At 43.6% G+C, this 17,107-nt stretch overlaps 1 protein-coding gene across 2 annotated transcripts in view; it reads left to right on the top strand.

Moving 5' to 3' along the window:
• Window positions 1-17,107, top strand: part of FAT3 (FAT atypical cadherin 3) — a 560,699-nt gene that overhangs the window by 300,106 nt on the left and 243,486 nt on the right. The gene's annotated exons all lie outside the window — the stretch shown is intronic.

Below are 17,107 nucleotides of genomic sequence, written 5' to 3'. Positions count from 1 at the left end.
TTTAATAAATGTCAGATGTACAGAACAGGAAATCGCTAAATGAAATGACAGTGTGCTTGTTTACCATGCTGTACATTCACCCTATGAAAGGCAAACCTAGTCTCATCTCACCGGTATACCTGGATTTCAGTAGATTACTGTCACCTCCCAGGGATAGAATGGGCTGAATGAAGATTTCAGCAGAAATTCATCTGGTAATGTCCCAGGAAGAGGAAAGTGGTTAAGAGACCAGGGCTATTGGAATTGGAGAAGGCATTTTTGTCTTCATTCTGATGACTTGGTCTGCCATATCTGTTCTGGTGAGTGGAGGGGTGAGTGGGGTAGCGAAATGATAAAATTCTTTCTGGGTTGTAGAGTAAATAGCAGATGAATCAAGTTGCCCTATTTTTGTTGGGAGGAATGAGACTTTCTGCAAAGAAGGTGAAAATGGTGAGTTGAAGGGTGATTACAGTCGTTGACAGCCCTGAAAATCAGACAAGGCACTCTGATAGCATTGTATGCCTGTGGCCTCTTTGACAGCTCTTAACTATAGCGGTAGCTGTGGTGTGCTCTGCAGGCTCCGTAGGGCTGAGACACCATCCCTCCTGCTTCTGGGAGTGCTGGCAGCGATGATCCTCTGTTGATTCCATCTCTGGGAATAGTCTTAGCTGAAGAGAACCAATATGCCCTCTCCAGACACAGTTTGCATCCAGGGATATACCGATGCCTGCTTTCCTCAAGGTAGAACAACTCTGCAGGGTCATCCTGGCGCCAGAGCTGTCCTTGGATCAGCTGAGGCTTTTGTTGCATTGCAGTTCCTCCATCTGCCTAATCTACGCCTGTCACAGCTTCATGACTGCTGATCCCAAGAAGCTCCTCAATAAACTGCCTAAACACAAATCTTCATCTCAGTCTACTTCCTGGGGGACCTGACCCCAAAACACAGGCCATCTTCAAAATTGTGTCCCAAGACCAGGATCCAACAAACAACTGGAAACACAAACTTTTGACCAGGGACTCATAGCAGGCATGAAGATGCACATTTAAATAAGGCCTATGATGACCCCACAGTGTGAAGCTGTCAAGAAACAACAGGGATTGGGGCTTCGCTTGTGGCGCAGGGCGGTTAAGAATCTGCCTGCCAATGCAGGGGACACGGGTTCGAGCCCTGGTCCAGGAAGATCCCACATGCCACGGAGCAACTAAGCTTGTGCGCCACAACTACCGAGCCTGAGTGCCACAACTACTGAAGCCCACACACCTAGAGACCGTGCTCCGCAACAAGAGAAGCCACTGCAATGAGAAGCCCGTGTACCGCAACAAAGAGCAGCCCCTGCTCACTGCAACTAGAGAAAGCCTGCGCTCAGCAATGAAGACCCAATGCAGTCAAAAATAAATAAATAAATTTATATTTACAAAAAAAAGAAACAACAGGGATCACCCAGGAATGCTGCAAAGTATCCCTGGGTAACTTTGCAGTTGACTCTCCTTTCCATCTGTTTCCCATCCCTTCTCTCCACAGTCCTATTCTGAGTCCCTTTGCCTCTATTTGTCTTTATAATTCAGCTTCATGTACCTGCCCAGTGAGGCATAAAAGGTGATATTTGTCTTTCATAACTAGTGTGTGAAAAAGTGTCCGGGCATGTGATGAAACAGGTCTCACCCTGAATTGTGATGAAGACCAGCATTTCTTACTAATTATGAAGAATATAGGATCACTGGGTCTATTGATTTCCATTATGAGAGTTATGAACCTCAAAATGGAAGTCCACAGCTACAGATACCTTAGGATGGTGTTTTATAGCAAGCAAGACTCTAGGGAGTACCATAAAAATCAGCTTCTGATGCTCGTCTGGAGGTTTATGACTTAAAAAATTGCTTGTGCTTTATCTGCAAACGCCTCCCACTCATCCTTGGGAACTGTGGCCTGACCGAGGCAGAGGCTACACCTGAGTTGAATACCGAGCTCTAGAACTCTTGTGCAATGGGCTGTTTTCTTTCTTCACTCCCCATTTCTTGTACCTGTGGTTGAGGACTTATCTCCTTGTCAGATTGCCAGCAGGTCCCTATTCTGGCGTCCATCCACCATGTTTTAGAAGGATCCTCTCCAAAGGTACAGAGCAGGCATCGGCATCTTGGCCGAGTGCTCTTGCTGGTCAGACTCTAATCTCAGAGGGCTTCATAGATTTGTCATGTAGTGCAAAGGATACCAAATGAAGGAAAATGGGCCTTGTATCCCCATGAAGCCAGACTGAGCTGTCTTAGACACGTTTTGATATCAGAGATCTAGATATGAGATACTTAGGATCAAATTAAAACCGTGATGTTTTTTTCACTACCTTTTCTCCTTTGTTCGTCAAGCATTGATTGAACACCCACTTTGTACCATTGTGTATATGACCTCCTTTGCCATTCTTGCCTTTTTCTTTCTCCCGTGTCAATTTCTAGAAGAAATAAATGAAGAGGAAGTCAGGTTCCTCTGAGGAGACTGCTGGGTTCTTATCTTTGTGTATAGAGACGAGTGCTTTCATCGGACCACCTAGGGGTCAAGCATTAGAGAATGAGTGACCAGGACCACAAGGAGCTGACAGAAGTGTCATTTTCTGTCATTACAATTGAGTGTATAACTTTCTAACAACCAGAATGCTGGAGTCTGCTCTTCCTTCCAAGTATCAGAAGTCTGCTAGGAATCAGAGAAGGGGCACCAGTTGATCTTGAGAGATATTTGTTCCAGCCTGTGGTGGAAACTAATGAACTATTCCTTCTGCTTTACAAGAACATAACCTTCTGGTGGCTTGGGTCTTTCAGGCACAGTGTTCACCTGCTGTGTGTGGGGCTTCCTGACAAATCTTAATACTCAGTGTTCATTTTCTAGTCTCCCCACATACCTCTGTCCTTCTGTCTGCAGTCATCATTACACACGGCCCTTGTCATGCCAACATGCAGGCATTGCCACGTCCATGCAGTATTGTCTATTGATTACATATGGGGTAATGGTTCATTAGCAGAGAGACTTTGGAATCAGACAGCCGTAGTCAGTGGATGTGCTGGGAAGAATTGGCTCACACACACACACACACACACACACACATAAAGACCTGATTTATAGTGCTTGCTGATTTCCATGGTGATATACTCCCACCACGGCCAAGTTCAAGCTACCCAAGTGAAATCGCTAAATACAGTTAGCAAAAGATGAGAGCACAGCTGGTTCTCACGTGCTGGTACCAGACACCAACAACCCTAGGACTGAGCCTATGATCCAGCCCTTTTCAGCCCTGGGAGCATTACTTACCCTCTCCAAGTCCCAGCTTCCTTGCATGCGAAATGTGGTTAAAACGAAAATAATTGCTCCAAAGGGCAATTGTGAGGATTCAATGATATTTCATACATAGAGCTTAGCTAAGCACAAGGGACATGGTAACCATTCAGTGAGGGATACCTAGTTAGCTAGGAGTACTAGGCACCCTTATCTCATCAGTAATCCAGCCCTCTCTCTGCAATAGCATTATTTCTGGTGAACTTTCTACCTATGAACCAACCCAGCTCATGATGTTGGTTGCAGTTATGGAAAGGTACTGTCCTCCTTTGGCTTAGGGGACTCACTCGAGAAGCAAAGTGGGGCTGACAGCCCTGATCATCTCCTGTAGCTCCATCATCCTATTTATTTGATAACCAATTATTGGTTATTAAATGGCAGCTGTTCTCAAAAGAGATACAGTGGGGAGAGATACCTGAGCGGGTCTAGACCTCACTTAGCAACTTACTGTTCAGTGGAGGGAGACAGATGTGCACAAGGGACACAGAATTGTGAAGCCAGCTGGGCTGAGGTAAGTCAGGGCAGCACTATTGGTGCTGCAGGCTGATTGCTCCCAAGAGGACTGCTGGGCTTGGTCAACACACCCAGCTTCAGGGACAGGTAAAACGTGGAACAAGCTTTCCTGCTGTATGAACTCAGTCTCAGTATGGAATAAAAAAATGCCCGTCACTCTTCTAATCCCATCTGGGACTGTGTATTGCTTTAGACTAGAGTCTCAGTGGGGGAAATCTGGGTCTTTTAATATGAGTTCAGACATAATTTTTTCGTTCTTAGAATACAACCACATAGCCCCTACTCCACAGAGTTTCATCTTGGCCAGAGTTGAGGTGCACACTCAGTATCTGGAAATGAAACTGATGATGAGAACAGATGCCCCTGATAAAAGAGTGGGTGACCCACTGCACACTTCCCGGTTTCCCAGTTTTTCCTCCAATCTATTGCTATTTACCTCTTCTGGACAGTGTGGGAATGAGCATCTAACAGGTCAGCACTTGTCTCCCATAGGCAGTGCCAAAGCCCTCCTTGTCAAATCTTTCCTATCCAACTCCTGAATTCCTGAGATTTTGAAGGTTGACGTCTAAGGGATGCTTTGGTTTAAAGAGATGGAAATTGATTCGATAATTTGCATAACATATTCGTTTTAAATTGTCCACCTTCCTGTCTGGACTGTAAACACTTTGAGAGTAAGGGACTCACTCATATATGCCCTGACATAACTGAACACGTAGCCTCACTGTAGTCATCCCAGTAAACCTGTGAGGGAGGTGCCATTATGATGCCTTTTACATACCTATCGAAATACAGGGTTTCTCACCTCCCCAAAACTCCACAGTTTGTCCTCGGTGAAACTGGGGCAGCTGACTCCAAAGGCCTGCTCGCAAGGCTGGTGCTCTGATCACCTCCCACTCTTTGCCACTGACAGAAAGGCCCCTCCAGTCCAGCCTGAAAGGAGCTTGGTTCTTATCAAATCTGTAAGCCCTATCCAGACATATGCCTGTCGCATTAAGGAGGTCAGATAGTCAAACTGACATAATTTTTAAATTTTTAATTCCAATACCACTTTTAAGGCCATCAAACTGATTTTGCTTTCAAGAATTTACTAGGCCACTTTGAAGAGATAAACTTATGCAAAACCCTGGCCCACATTTTCCAATAAAACTGTTCCTGTGTTCCTCAGAGCTGCAAACGGGGCTTTGACTAAAATCAGAAACCAGTAGCTTACATGGGATAAAGAGCTGTGGAATGCCATGCTTCTCCTATTCTCTCCCACTTACCCAAAAGACTGTCTTCTTCAGATGAATGTTTCCCTTTGTTTTAATTGAACCTCAGAAACAGAGAGAAGAAAAGAGTCTGAAGGCACTTGGCTGGGAAATGGTAGCCATCGTTTTGTATGTATTACTGCAACAATTTTGCATCTCCCATTTAAATACAGGAGTTGGGGAGATGCTCCCTGAAGTATTACCACCTCTTCTGGCCCTGGCTCCTACCTCATTTCCTTTGCTTATATCTTGCATTTGGGCTCACAGGCTGCTTAAAATCCCCTTCTCTGCTTGTCATGCAGTGTTTGTGTGTGCACATCTTTCAATAACCAACTAACATGTTCCTTCTCCATGAAGCCTATATTAATCCCCAAGCCAGAATTCATTGAAACTGCTTCCGTGTCCCAGTGGCCCTTTCTACCATTCCAGTGGCCCTCATCTGCTGTCTGGCGTTACAGCAGATGGTGTTACAAGTTGGAGTGTAGTGGACTTTCCAAACCTCACTCTAGGTAAGCTTCTTGGAAATAGGAGCCCCGAATCATCTCTGTAGCCCACCTCCCCACCAGTATGATGCTCTGTATGTATTAGCATCTGACAAAGGCTATCAAAACCAGATCTCTGCTTTCCAAAAATGTATTAAATTATAAGTGTGTTGGGGATCACCCAGAACTCTCTTTCCTAAAGCAATTGGTTGCTCTGGCAGTATTAAGAAACAATGGAGTCTGGTTTACGATCAATCTTAAATCATTGCGTTGTTCACTGTTTCATAAATTGTAGTTGGAAAGTCCAGTTCCTTGTTATGCCTTCCTGATGTGAACCTAAGAAATTACATCTTCTCTTCTTGGCCGCCGAAGTATGACTCTAATTAGCATTAATATTTCAGTGAATTTTAAATACACACACTTTCCTTTTTTATTTTTCACTGGAATAGATTAGTTGTACTGCCTCTAAAACAAGGTCTCTCGTGGTTCTAGAAAAATGACACCTATGCACATTACCCACCACTTCTCAAAGCTCTCTGGAAGTCTCATGGAGATGTTGTAATATTTCTAAACCTTTTAATATTTTGTCTTAAAATTTGCTTATAAATTACTAAATCACTCCATTTTAAGCTATTGTTCCTTTATTTTCTTGTGGCAGTTTTTCAGATTAGCTTGACTCTCTTTCTTGGTCAATGATGGCAGAAATCCACTTACTTAAGGGACTTTACATATTGCATCCTCGGCAGTGTTCAGGTGTTAAATTAGTAAGTAATGAATACATTTCCTTCAGTATTCCAACCCCCTGGGATGGCAGCAACAGTATCAGTTTTGTAAAGCTCTGTATCCCCAGCACCTAGAGCAATTTCTGGCACTTTGTAGACACTTAGTGAATAGTAGATGAATGAAGGGATACTGGCTCTGTCACTTTGTGTCTATGGATTTATTGCTTAATTCTTCTGCATTTGTTTCTTTATCTATAAACGGGTTTGTTGTCAGGACAAAACGTGATAGTTATATAAGCCTTTTAACAAAATAAGCAATAATAAATGCTTGTTATCACTGTTGTGATTTTTCGGTACACGTTTGTCTCATTGTCCCATCTGTCCGCTCCAGATCATTCAGGCTCAGCTCTCACTTAAGGTGCTCCAGCAACCTTCCTTGGTGGGAAGTACCCTCTCCTGACTATGACCTGCCAGAGTGTTTGCTTTGAACATGGCATCTACCCCCTCTGCCTCATGTTCAGCTATTCAACTTTCTTTAAGTACCCACAAGGTACTGAGCTTTGTGCTGGGTGCAAATGTGTTTATTTTTGTAGTTTGTTATTGGTTGATTTCTGAAGTTTGGCAGGAGGCTCCTTGAGAGTAGTTCTGTGTCGTGTTCAGCTTTGTAACCTCACATTGTCCAGCAGTACACCTTGCATTTAGTCCTCATTGCATATATACTGAATGAATGAATGAATGAGTTGAGTGAGTGAGTTACCCTAACTAAATCTTAAGCTCCTAGATGCACTAAATCCATTCCATCCTGTCCATCACTGCATTTCTTGGGGGGCACAAGACGGATTGGGCTGCGAAATGCTTGAAATCTTTGCCCACACGCTGGCAAAGGCTCACAGACCTCTGAATTTTGGGTTTATGAGTCCATGGAATTGTGTTCCTTGACCTCACATTTGAGTCAAACCATTGCCTCTGCTCCCTTTGACAAATGTTTCTGCTGGGAACTATGAGTGCTAGGTCATCTTGGGTATAGAAACAAAATTATGTCATGTTCAGTGGTATGAAGATGGGGCTTGGTTGTTAAATTTCCCTTCGTCTCAACTGTAGCCTATAGATAGCTAACTGGTGATGAATTTGCTTTGTTCCATTAAAATCCACTCTATAGCTCTGGTCTAGGGACCTGGGGGCTCGGAAGTGATTTCTTGCCTTGGGCTAGGTCCTCAGCCTCCAACATATAGATGCCTTCTTTTTTACTTTATTCTTTGCACCTGCATGGATGTCTTGTTTGCTACATACTTGTTTTTATAACCCAAACCATCTGCTTATGGCATATAGCCCATCTTCTTGATGTAATGACACAACCAAACCACCAGATACTGACATAAAATTCTCACCACGATGGCTTAGACCACCATGAGTTCTGCCTTTTTTGCCATCCCAATAATGAGTTCTCAAGTTTAAATTTACTTTCTAATTCAGAGCAACCATTGTTTTGCTAATTACTTTAAGTGGTTTCTGTGTAAAAAAAATACCTAGCAAATACTTAGCATTAATGGCATTCTTTGAATTTTTAAGAGTGAGTTACAGTCATTAATTAGCCAATTAATACAGCATCCCTGGGTGGAAGAATTTATCAGCCCGGATTCCATTTTATAGATGGAGGAACTGAAACAGATCAATTGAGATGTGCCCCTTGGAGCTCTGCCTTTTCCTATTTATTTCTCTGCCCCCTCCTCTGCTGCTCATTTTACCACGTTTCCTCCCCCTAAACACCTGCCTTACAGATTGCTCTGTGTGTGTGTATGTGTGTGTGTACAGGACGGGGAGAAAAGGTAGGGGATATCTATGGCACAGAAGAAAACTTGATTACCACCACCAAGAATTAAACTAGAGAAGACTCTGCCCTAGGAGAGGAGAGGGTGGGTTTGAATCGAAAGCTTATATTTCCACTGGAAAGTAACACTGTTAAGCATTTTTCAGATCTCTTTGTATAAAGCATGTCTGTTCTTTAGTGGCATCACAAAAGACGCACCCTCCACCCCCAGAATAGGGATTGGGCTGATCCCCTATTACACTGAGTGGTTAGCCATCCGCAAAATACATCTCCTGTAGTGCATCCAGTCATGTGCCCAATAACTTAGAGTGAGTCAATTTTGCTCAATAAAGATAATTGTGAAAAGGTAAAAGTATGCATTTAATGTTTCTTAGGTCATAATTCTGATGGCAGAAGGCACCGTTTGATTATTATTTGCACTGTGGGCACACAGAAAGCAAATAGTGGGTGTGGCCCTGGAGTCTGAGTGAGCCAGGTTCTTGGTGAGGGCTATGAAGTCAATATGTAGAGTATATAGAAGAGCCCCTTCCATGGGGCTGTGGAGGGAGATGTCTTGACTGTTACAAATGATGGTGGGAAGTTGGAGCGTGCTGTGGCATTCACATGTCTCCTTTGAAACCCTCTCAGATGAATTCCACAGCATTTTATCATTCAACCGAATAGTAGAAGGCATATTTATCAAATTTTCAGAGGACCTAGAGATAAAAGGGAAAGAAAATTCTTTCGAATCTTGTATCAGAGTTCAGGGAGACCTCAGGCAATAAGACACCAATGATATCTAAATCAGTAGAAGCCAGATTTAAATTCAGCTCTAGGCTCCAAAGCCTTTGCCCTGTTAGACCCGACAAATCCATTACAAAAGATATGATATTCCCAGCACATTTTTAACAGTCGATAATATTGGAAATTTTATCTCCATTTCTGGAGTGTATAGGCCAGTGCTGTTAAATAGAAATATAATATGATATACATATGTAATTAAAATTTTTCTACTAGCCACATTAAAAAAAGGTGAAAATAAACAGGGAAAATTAATGTGAATAATATATTTTATTTAACTTACTATGTACAAAACATAATTTTGATATGTAATGAATATAAAAATATGAATGAGATATTTTACATTATTTTTCACACCAAATCTTCAAAATCCAATGTGCATTTTACACGAATCGCACATCTCAATTTGAATGCTGTTTTCATCAGAAATTCTTCATCTGTATCTAGATTTCGTAAAATTTACAGTTGAAAAAATAGATTCATATATCCAAGTGGTTCCAAACCTATTTAAAAGTTTTCCAAAACTAGTATCGGTTTCTAAATTTTAATTTGAACTACTTAAAATTCAGTGAAATTTAAAAGTCAGACCCTGAGTTGCACTGGCCACATTTTATGTGATCGGTAGCCACATGAGGATGGTGGCAAGTGTATTGGGCAGCATGGGGCTAGATTCAGAATGATTCCGAGTGTGGGCATTAGGATGAGGCAGGGTCTCAGTCAGGAACAAGGGACGGAGCAGAAGGACTTGCTTGGCATCCATCAGTGATATGGTGGGAGGAAGCCGGACTGAATGGCCTCTGGCTTCCTCTGAGTTCATCCAGTTTTGCAAAGCCCCAGTCCACTGATCTTGCCATTTTGCCTGGCTGCCTTCCCAGAGGCTGTTGGCTCAGTGATTACGTAAAACACAAAGCCCAAGCATTTTTAGTCTTTGTGAAGTTATGCCACTGTTTTCTCAAGTTCTTCTCTGCAATTAGACATGCTTCAAGGACCCACGACGTTTTCTGAGTAGGTAAATGCTCTTTTGAGGAACCAGCTGGTTCAACCTGCTCCATCAGCTTAGTCTACAGCTTGTTGAATGAGTTGTAGGTGCCTTAGGGGTAAAGGGTCTAAAAATTAGTCCTTGTCCTCAAGATCTTGGCCATTGTCATCATCATCATCAGTGTTGTCATCATCCCTTTCCCCCTTTCAGTCTATCAAACCCTCACTATCCTGGGCTTCCCTGGTGGCGCAGTGGTTGGGAATCTGCCTGCTAATGCAGGGGACACGGGTTCGAGCCCTGGTCTGGGAAGATCTCACATGCCGCGGAGCAACTAGGCCCGTGAGCCACAACTACTGAGCCTGCGCGTCTGGAGCCTGTGCTCCGCAATGAGAGAGGCCGCGATAGTGAGAGGCCCGCGCACCGTGATGAAGAGTGGCCCGCGCTCGCCGCAACTAGAGAAAGCCCTCGCACAGAAACGAAGACCCAACACAGCAAAAATAAATAAATTAATTAATAAACTCCTACCCCCAACATCTAAAAAAATAAACCAAAAAAACCCTCACTATCCAACTGAAGCTCCTGTTTGGGGATGGGGAACCTAGATTCTCATGCTATGTATCAACCTAGGAGTTTATGGAAGAGAGAAAAGAAACTAAAATATGCTAGGCATTCTTACATAACCCTCACTGAGGGAAGCCTGGCTAGCTGTCCCTCCCTCTTTACAACAGTTGGGAATACTAAAATTCACGGAGGTGAATTCTCTTGTCCAGGATCAAGCAGCAGAACTCAGATGTAAATCCAAGGGGGTCTGACTCCCAACTCCATGCTATTTCTGCTGTTCATCCTTATTGGAGGACAGAACACAGGGAATGTAATAACACAGCAAGTCCTCAGTGTAACACAATTGTGTTGTACGTTCAAGTGTCTACTCCCAAATGAGGGTGCAGTTGTTAGACCAGAGAGCTGATAGGAAAACTACCTTCCTACCCATTTGTTATAAAGCCGGGCCGATGAACATCAAAGAATGATTCTTCTTTCACTTTCTCTTTCTAAGAATGCTCACAGGGCTTCCCTGGTGGCGCAGTGGTTGGGAGTCTGCCTGCCAATTCAGGGGACGCAGGTTCGTGCCCCGGTCCGGGAGGATCCCACATGCCACGGAGCAGCTGGGCCTGTGAGCCATGAGCCATGAGCCGTGGCCGCTGGGCCTGCGCATCCAGAGCCTGTGCTCCGCAACGGGAGAGGCCACGGCAGTGAGAGGCCCGCGTACCGCAAAAAAAAAAAAGAATGCTCACAAGTGCTATCTTACAATTTCCCTCACAGCTTCCCCATCATTATCCCCATTTTGCCAGTGAAAAATGCTGAGAGGAAAAACAGTCAAGTGTTAGTGTAGGAAGATTGGTTTCTAGAGAAATAATATCTTAGGAGGGCTGCTGCCTCGGTCGGACCCCTACTGTAAAGCCTGGAGCATAAAAGAAAAGAACAAAGGTGTGAAGCTGATGGTAGTAGATGACCTTGTTCCCAAAATGTGAGTGATGAGTGATGATTGACAATGAGGAAGACACACTGCAGGGAGTATCTAAGCGGGAGGGGTGATGGAGCTTCTGCCAAGAGCATCTCAGGGTGCTCAGATTGGACGCCCGGTATGTGTGGACACCAACCCTATGGGAATGCCACTGTTACATAGTAGCTCTCTGAGGAATGTTGGAAAGGTACTGGGGAAAAAAAAAACACAGAAGCAGCAGCCAAGATTTAGAGCTTTCTTGGGACTCTCACAGAGCCACCTGTTGGGAATACGGTTGTACTTTCCAGGCAGCAAAAGGAAAACATGAAAGGAAAATTAAGGAAGACAGTGTACCAATTATGTGCACCACTTAGGGTTTTTTTTTTTTTTCACAGTCTAATAAACTGTAGGGTGCTCCACTTAAGTATGAGTATAATATAATAAAAACCCAGATAACTCATTGGATTTCTACTGCCTTTTATTTATTTATTTCAAAGTGTTTTTTTAAATTGAAATAGAGTTGATTTACAATATTGTGTTAGCTTCAGGTGTACAACAGAGTGATTCAAAATGTTTATAGATTATACCCCATTTAAAGTTATTATAAAATATTGGCAGTATTCCCTGTTCTGTACAATATATCTTTGTAGTTTATTCATTTTAAACATACTAGTTTGTACCTCTTACTCCCCTACCCCTATGTTGCCCCTCCCCGCTCCCCTCTCCCCACTGGTAACCACTAGTTTGTTCTCTATATCTCGGTGGGGGTCTGTTTCTATTTTGTTATATTCATCCTTTCGTTATGTTTTAAATTCCACATGTAAGTGATAACATATAGTATTTTAGCATCTAAGCTAAGAATAAATTGATGCTTTGCAATACAAGAATATTTGTGCTGTGGGTCAGGGGGGAACAGGGCTTATAAAGGTATCTTTAAATTCATGAAAGGGATGATTTCCTAAATTAACACTAGAGTCCCGACTGAATACAAATGTCAAGAGCATTTCATTTTCTTTGCCATCTTACCAAGTGGTGGGGGCAGGTGCTGGGTGATAAGTAGGCATTATTCTTCTGAGGTTCAGAGTAGAGGTCTGTCCACTAAAATGTCCAAAAGTGATGACCAGTCCTGCTCGCCCCAGACTGCAGCCCACTTGCTAATGAAATCTCGTTTTCAACATGGTGGAGAGGTGTCCCAAGGCCGTTCCTTTTTTTTTTTTTTTTTTGCGGTACGCGGGCCTCTCACTGCCGTGGCCTCCCCCGATGCGAAGCACAGGCTCTGGACGCGCAGGCTCAGCGGCCATGGCTCACGGGCCCAGCCGCTCCGCGGCATGTGGGATCCTCCCGGACCGGGGCACGAACCCGTGTCCCCTGCATCGGCAGGCAGACCCTCAACCACTGCGCCACCAGGGAAGCCCCCGAGGCCGTTACTTTTTGAGAGCGACTGTAATCATTGTGAGAGTCAGTGTTACGCTAAGAAGAAAGCAGGGGATGAGAAGTCTGGGTCTCTTGCAGTGTTTTAAATTGTGGTCCTAAACTGTGGAATTAGCTTTTCCTTGTTCTGGGTTTCACAACTTTGAGACAAAGGGAAATAACAGTGTCAGCCTGCCACCGACATCATGGGCTGGAAGTCTTTCATCATATAGCTTTCACCTAAATTTTTCTCCAAAATCAGAAGCACACAAAATATATCATGTTCTAGGTTATGTCTTAAACAGCAACAGCTGTCTTCACAGTGGGGATTCTTCAACATTTAGGTCCCATGGCAAAAAGAGTAGTATCAACAGACCTAGTAAAACGTAATCTTTAAAAAAATATTATTCTACTTCTCTATCTACACATATATATTTTTTCTAATCTGGCCACTTCATTTTGTAAGTACTTGATAATGAAGTAAAAATAGTTGTGGGATTGAGCCAAAGAAATATGTTGAGTGGTATTGGAAATGGCTCCGAACCCAAGAGGAGCAGGTGGAGTTGGGATGTGTGTGTGTGTGTGTGGGGGGGGGGGGGGGCGTGAGAGGGGGCGGGGCAAGAGGGGCTTTCCAGGAAGTGCCTGTGTGGTAATAAGCTAATCAGACACAAATTGTCGGATTCCACAAACAACACACAGTTATATCTGAGTCAAGGGTACGCAAAAAATATTCATGGGTTAAACTTGATAAAATGTGATCACATCGAGGGGACAGAAAGTTATGTGATCTTTTGAACCCTGGCCATGGTCCATGATGTGTCCAGAACTGCCCCACTGTTCTGACGAGGAGATGCCATCACCATATGTGGCGAAGCCCTGAAATGAATTCAATTCCAAGATCCACATCCTGCCTCCAAGGACCCCCTAGAGTCATGAAGACAGTTTCACACATGGATTCCAAGGCATAATGGATGGGCATTAAAGTATGTGGCTGGCAGTGCTCCTATGAAGAATCACTGGTGTCCTTTTTTCTTTCTTCTTTTAGAGCATGTTGACACATGTCCTCTTACATAAATAAGTGTTCCCATCTCCACTGACCTGTTTGGAAACATCAAGAAATTCACGTAGGGGAAAAACTCAGTTGTCTTTAGAAATTGAAAAAGTGCGTGTTTCAGAAAGAACTGGAGAGGGGGAAGAGACGTTTTACAGATGATCAATAAATTAGCATCTAATTTTTTACTAAAATAAGAACTGACTATTTATATAGTCCAGGCGGAGATTGTGAGAAAGGAATTATAAGATGGGAGATGCAAAGAATCTTTGTATTTTGTTTAACAGCCAGAAGATCTTCAAGCAGATGTAAGATACATGCCTTACACATCTGTGAATGTGGGTGATTATTATACAAAAGAATTGGCTTTCTTGGTAGCCAAGCAGATGATCTGTGTTTCTTCTACCTCTGTATTAACATTATTACTACAGTTACTGTAATTATTAGAATAACATTAACATGCTTGACCAGTATAAATATAGAAGGAGCTATGTTTTAGCTCCTTCTAAGGACATATCCATCCAGAATCTAAGGACATAGCCATCACGTTGGCATTCAGAATCTAAGTTGCTAGTGTCTTGTCAACTAATGTAGAGTGAGACTAAGGCATCTTATGCCAAGAGCCATTATCAGTGTGGTATCAGCCTGGCAAACAACAGAAACTAGAGGCAGCAGCTGGGGCGTGGAGAGCATCTTTCTACTTGTTTCTGCATCTCTTAACTCTTAGGTGATGAGAGAATTTACAAAGAAGAAGAGGCTGCCTCTGCTCCGAGGTCCACCCCTCATTAACCTGATTCCTTTCCAGAATAAATTCCTTTATAATTAGAGGTCGAGTTGTGTTGTTTTCCTGGAAAGATCTTAAGCTGTTGACAGCTGAGGTTACAGCCTGAATTTAGCCATCGTCGGGGTCACAGATGCTTATGTTTTCACACAAGTGGCAATAATCATTTTTTTTAAATCTAATGAGTATATAAACATGAAAACCTCACGCTTAAATTGCCAAAGAAAACACATTTTTGCCTCTTCTTGGGCTCTGCACATGGAAGTCTTAATGCTCAGGCATGGCAGGAAGGGTCGTGACAAGTAGAGAAGCTGGATGAACACCAGAAAAGAGAGAAGGTCTAATCTTTGCAATTGTGTCAGTTCACTAAGTCATTTGTCATGTTTCATCACATCATCCTGAACGGTCTATTCCCCACTGGGGCCCAAGTGATCAGCCTTGAAGCTTTTAGCTTCCGATGTGATAGCAAGACCCTGTGTTCCCAGGAGCAGAGAAAAGGACGTTCAATGCTGGAAGCCCAAGGAGCCTGCACTCCTTTATTTAGCATGTCCTATGGTGATGGCCCTGCTCTGGTAAACTCCCATTACAATGTGACTTATGGAGACAGTGATGGGCCAGGCGGAGGAGGCAAGACCATGCATCAGAGGTGTGAACTGCGTGTTATGGGCGGCCAGAGGAAGAGGAGGTCGTTTATCACTGAGAGGTACCATTGGGGGAACATTGGATGGCTGAGATGGGATTTGGGATGAAATCTGAAATACGTCAGATTTCAACAGTGAAGTGAACGCAGGCAGGAAGGGAATGCTGAGCTGGGGAAACAGCAAATACCTAAGGATGTGTTTAGGAAGCAGGCAGGTGGTTTGCTTGGCTTGAGCATCCAGGTTGAGGGAGAGAAGGCTGAAAAGAGGTTGGTACTAGTTCAGGACATCTTGGAAAGCCAGAATAAGGAGTCTGCGCCCAATTCCATGGGCAGTGGGGGAGCTAGAGGAAGTTATTGCACGAAAGTGACAGACCTACAGTTCAGGAGGAGGGTAGTTGCTGACTGACACCCAGATACACCGTCACTGCCCCTGCCTTCTCTCCTGAGTTGGAGACCTCAATATCTAACTGCCTCTGGTGTCCCTCTAGCGGGATGTCTCATGTAGAATCTTGCGTCTGGCACGTCCAAAAGTTCTACCAGTCTAAACTCTTTCCTCTTTTCTGAGAAGCAGCACACCCACCCACTTAGTTGGTCAAACCAATCCTCCTTACATGCCCCATCTCTCACTTCCCACAGCACACCAGTCATCACATCTGATAGATTCTCACTCCTACTTCATGAACCTGATTGTTTCCTCTTATTCATTGCCATCCTATATCAGCTGATTCAATTCTATTTTTTTTCCTCCCTAGTCAGCCTCCATGTGGCCACTGGTTATTGTTTGAAAACAGATAAGCTCGTATGACTTGGAGATTCTAAAATCACCACTGGCTCTCTGTTACCAAAGTCTAAACCATGCTTCTTACAGTATAATAAAAGAATCATCACAATTTGGCCTTTTCTACCTTTGGCCTATCTTAACACCTCTACCCCCAACACATCACACACCATGTCTGGGCTTGTGTTTTCCAGGTATACATGCTTGCTCTCATCTACATGCTTCTACACAAAATGCACATTCGGCATGGCGTGTCCTTTCCCTGCTTGGCAATCATCGTTTGAAAACCAACTGGATTCTTCCCTTTGTTTCCTCTTCAAAATGACCAGTCCATTCATTACTCTGTGCTCCTGTAGTGCTAGTGCATAGAGTGAGTAGTTTAGCACTTTTAATCTGTTGCATTTTAACAAGCTCTTTTCCCATATCTGCCTCTCCCACCAGGCTGTAAGCTGCTTGAAGGTAGTGACATAGTCTGATTGACATTAGTTCTCCTGCTGCTACCTGATATACAGGAGACTCTAATCAATGTCTGTGAAATGAATGAAGGACAGAGATGACTACAATCAGAATCACGGTGTGTGACGGATTCTTGATATGCCATTTCTTAACCCGGCTCTCAAATCTCCTTTAAATTTACTTTTTATTCTTCTGTAAAATGAGTTAGTAGAGATAAAACATCTAACACATTGTCTGCACTTGGCAAATGTGTCATTCCTACCAACACACACACACAACACACACACACACACATGCACACACATACACTTTTTTTTTTTTGGCGGTACGCGGGCCTCTCACTGTTGTGGCCTCTCCCGTTGCGGAGCACAGGCTCCGGATGCGCAGGCTCAGCGGCCATGGCTCACGGGCCCAGCCACTCCGCGGCATGTGGGATCTTCCCAGACCGGGGCACGAACCCGCGTCCCCTGCATCGGCAGGCGGACTCTCAACCACTGCGCCACCAGGGAAGCCCCACATACACTTTTTAAGAGAAATTTTATATCTCTTTAGAGAATAATAATTACCAATATAGCTTATGGATGAGAATGTGAAATAGGTAATGCATTTGATATATACCTTAGTCCCAGAATTTTAGTTGT

Source organism: Delphinus delphis, chromosome 8, assembly GCF_949987515.2.
Source record: "Delphinus delphis chromosome 8, mDelDel1.2, whole genome shotgun sequence".
Lineage (NCBI taxonomy): Eukaryota > Metazoa > Chordata > Mammalia > Artiodactyla > Delphinidae > Delphinus > Delphinus delphis.
This window is presented reverse-complemented; position numbering and strand designations above follow the sequence as displayed.